The sequence below is a fragment of the Dermacentor andersoni genome, chromosome 8 (assembly GCF_023375885.2).
Source record: "Dermacentor andersoni chromosome 8, qqDerAnde1_hic_scaffold, whole genome shotgun sequence".
NCBI lineage: Eukaryota > Metazoa > Arthropoda > Arachnida > Ixodida > Ixodidae > Dermacentor > Dermacentor andersoni.
Genome location: NC_092821.1, coordinates 99,001,937 through 99,006,384, shown reverse-complemented (window position 1 = coordinate 99,006,384; position 4,448 = coordinate 99,001,937). Strand labels below are relative to the sequence as shown.

At 42.8% G+C, this 4,448-nt stretch overlaps 1 non-coding gene across 1 annotated transcript; it reads left to right on the top strand.

Moving 5' to 3' along the window:
* Positions 1-4,144: 4,144 nt before the first annotated feature.
* Positions 4,145-4,217, top strand: TRNAT-CGU (transfer RNA threonine (anticodon CGU)). Its single transcript has one exon. It is a non-coding gene; the product is annotated as a tRNA-Thr (tRNA).
* Positions 4,218-4,448: the final 231 nt, after the last annotated feature.

Sequence of the window (4,448 nt, the reverse complement as noted above, 5' to 3'; positions counted from 1 at the left end):
CCGTATTAAGCTGCGGAGAGTACAAGTAAGGCTAAGTGGATTGTCAGATGATTTTGTTGTGTCGACGAACGATGCCAGATGCACAAGTGTTCGCAGATTCTTACCTGAGGTTATTTCAGCTTTCCAGCTTTTGAAAGATCATGTTTCTTTGGAGTACTTGCCTAGAGTTAACAAAAGAAAACTGCACAAAGATGTATGTGATGTGATGCTACCAGTGCCCTTGTACCTGTCCATATATGGTGCACGTCCAGCAGGCGACGTTCATAAAAGAGTTAAAAAGATGCCAATTTGTTCCTCAGAAAAAAAAATTCTTTCACAGCAATACGTCGCCAGTTAAGCCTTGGCTTCAAGGAAAAAAAAACCTTTTTTTGTTCAGTAGTCCGTCGACTGTTTTTTGTGCAAAAAGCCCAAGACCCCTGAACATATCTTCCGCGAATGCTGGGATGCCGTATTTCTGTGGGACATCCTCCAACGAACCTTAAAAAAAGACCTCCCGTTGTCACATCGAAAGCATCCGGTTTTTACCTGTCCCAAGCTTTGGAAGGGCACCCCCAGATATGGCCATGTTACTGAGCCTGCACAGTCTATGGAAAGGGCATATGGCAGCTCGGAATGCTGATATAGATGCTCACCCTGCGAGGCAGTACTTATTGAGAACATCTTATGTTAGATATGCACCCAAGAGTCAAAGTGATCCTCCAGAGGGGATCAGTACGATGGACGAACTTGGTAACTTGAAGCGTTTTTAACGGGCACTCCACCTAATGACGGCTGGTGCTTTTTTAAACATTTAATGTACAGTGTTCCTTCTTGCTTTTTGCAATAAAGAAAAAAAGCAGCAGCCATGACTTCAGCGAAGCGTACTAGCCACGAAACGCGGAGGCCCAGGTTCATTTCCCACTCAGACCGATATGTACCAAATGTTTTTGTTCAAAGCCACTAATTTACTTTGTTTACAGGAACCTTCCTTTGAAATGTGACGTCAAAATGATCATATTTATGCGTTTTTTACTCCTTGCAGTGTCAGCCATTTCTTGTCACGGCGCAGTTTCGCCAACGTCACCGCCAACATTGGCACCTAAGGCTCTCGCCTTAAAAAGGTGTGTCACGATTAGTTCTTGGTTGCCCGTGTTTCTCAAGGTTTGCGAAGTAACTTTTTGTTTTATTTTAGCTGTGGGCACTACATGCTTTTCGGTTTCCTGAAAGTGCTCAGAAAAATATACGCCTTCGCTTATCTTTTCTGCAAAATAGTGTAAAGAAGGATCGACATTTGGGCGAGTTGGTGCTGGTTGAACATCTTGAAGGGGCAGCGTGTAAAGAACACGATGCATTTGGTAGTTTATCAACCGTCGGCAAAGAATTGTATTTCACAGCAAAAAAGAAATGCAAGATGGTAATGCTGTTATGCAAAAATGAACCTTGAGGAGACTTTCATCTACACTCAGTTCAATTTAAATTTAATTAGACCGTCTCGCAAATCTGTAAGGTTCCGTTCATATACAGCCTTAAAATTCCATGCGTAAACTGTCAAAGCTTTATTAGAAAAACAGCAGGTCCTTACAACGGCTCGTGCACCATAATTTCTTGATGGAAAAACTGCAAATAGCTGCGACTAAATAATCCCATGTAGCCACCAATTCTATTACAGTGTCCATGAATGTGTAAATTATATATAATTCTAATCCAGCACGTTACTGACTCCATTGAAAGCTAGTCAAGGCGGTACGCCATTTCGTACAGTATGTACAAACTTTCAACCTCTAGAGCGAAAAATCATACATCTTCTAGTGAGTCCGCGTAATTGCGAAATTACTAAATCTCAGTCCGCTATGCAGTCGCTCATGCCATATTTTTCTCAGAATTAGTTGAATCACTCGCTCAAAGCACATAAATACCTTAATTATTGGCTGCAAGCCTTTTCGCCAATAAGAAACATATATTTGGTCCCCGCTGTTAACGTAAAGCGCCACGTCAAGGAACCAACCACACTTTGTACTTGTCTACAGCAAAGCGCTCGTGTGTAGCAATACTTGGAACAATTAACTTGAATGAACTCACATTGACGGCATAGGGAGTAATTTAATGACGCTGATTGGTTATCAGCATACTACCGCTGGATCCACCCGTGCGCATGTCAAGCTGGTCACATAATCGCTTCAATCTCAAACGCATATCTCCGGCAGAAATCAGTCCTTCGTCATTACCTAGTACTAAATTATTGTGAAATAATCTAACTGATATCACCGGCACTGAAAATTGCGACACCTTTATCACCGTCTGTATCAACATCTGTCGGTGTTACCGCGTTCATGCCGATACCCACCGCCTAATGAGCTTTATACATATATATATATATATATATATATATATATATATATATATATATATATATATATATATATATATATATATAAAGCTCATTAGGCACATTCACAAACGCTGAACACTGCGTACAGCCATTTTCTGTGTTATTCCCTGTTACATTGTGCTCATGCTTTTATGTGCTACTTGTACTCTGCTGGTGCTCAGTTTCGTGATACACCTGAAACGTGTGACCAGTTGTTATCGCCACTATATGTTATTTTGCAGCCCCCCCCCCCCCTAAACAACTCCTCTCCTGTAGCCTGTGAGCTAATAGGATAAATAACCAAGTTAGATATGCCCAAAGCTCTAGGCGCATGTTCTTTTATATATAGCGAAGCTGTTAAGAGGCTACTCTCCCCACTATCGTGTCCGCGTGTTGAAATAAATCCCGAAGATAGTGCAATGCTGAGCCGTTGAGCGCCGGAGGTGACGCGGGTGTTAAGCAATTCCCATACGTAGACCGATCCTGAAGATATTACAATATCGGGCCACCTGTGGCGGAAGTGAAGCAGGCATTAAACCTCCCCATACGTGAGCTGAACCCAAAGATAGTGAAAAGCCAGGCCGATCCCCGACAGAGGTGAAGCGGGCGTTAGGCACTCCCCCATACGTGGGCCGATCCCGAAGAGTGTGCAATTCCAGGCCCACCCACGGGGGAAGTGCAGTTTCGCTGCGGAGTGCAGTTTCGAACAGCTTCGCTGGTCATCCTTCCTCACAGAGTGGAAGTGCATTGAATTTTTTTTTCTTTTCTGCGACAGGACAAAACCATCAACAAGTCGCATGCAGAAATGTGTACACCGGAATTAAACGGGTTGTTTTATCAGCCGTATGACTAAAGAAAGGCCATGTTGAATGTTCAAAAATCCAAAAACTAAGAGTGGCTAGGTCTCCGCACATTCAGCGAAGCAAGAGCGGAGCGTTCTTTGATCTTTGTGCTAGAGGTTCACCACTCCCTACGCAAAGTTCATGATGGATAGTTGAAGGATGCTGACTGCGCTTGCAACGTAATTACCGTGTTTAATGGAGGCCGTTTACTGACGGAGACAACAATATATTTGTAATTGGCTGAAGGAAATTGGGTGTTGTCAATATACATGCAGCGTCACTTATCTTTACGCATTAGTGCCACGCGGATAACAATCGCTTCGGGTTGCTGGCCTTGCAGGGACAAGTTATTTGCAAGCAAGAATCTACGTTTACAGCATCAGTGTGACGCAAATAGAAATCGCTCCATGTTGCTCGCTTGCAACAGGAAACCATCTATAGCAAAAAAAATGTTTTCTTTTAGCCACACAAAAATAAGTGTAACGACCGCAAGTAACCATTTGAAGTTTCCGAACATATTAATTTGATGCAGCAAGAACACAAAGCTGTTTCTTCCCAGAATGTGTATCTGGAGCTTGAAGTTCTGAACTTTATAGTCCTCGAAAACTGGAAAGCATTTGAAAAGCCTCGAAACTTCTGAAAAATCTATACCAGACCGTATATGCACACGAATTTTTGCGAATGGTCAACAAAAGTTAGCAACACGGACAGCACTATGAGGCATCTCAAAGCGTCATTAGACAGTCAGGATGAAAAAAGCCGGCAGATCCCACGCCCTGTGGGAATCGATGTTATGCCAAACAATGTGCGGGGAGCCTAGCAAATTAAAGAAACAACCATGAGAGCACAAAGATGTAGGCGGCTTTTTCATGGCCTACATGGCACGCATGTCATGGCGTTCATGTCATGACCTGTCAGTTTATTTTCGTCATAAAGTCTTGTCCTAACTAATTGCGCCGTGGTAGCTCAATTGGTTAGAGCATTGCACGCGTGATGCGAAGACGTGGGATCGTTCCCCACCTGCGGCGAGTTGATTTTTCATTCAATTTCACTTCCATTAATTTATCATTTCTTTAATTCAGTTATTAAGTGCAAGTAATTTCCCCTATGTTTTCCTAAGTTTCTTTGTTAGTTGGTTTGTCGTGATATGGGGCGCTATAACGTAAAACTATTCCAAACTTTTCTATTCCAATCCTGCTATCAGCCCTCCGCGATTGGTCAAAAACTTTTTTTGACCACCCCCCATTTCACCTGTCTGT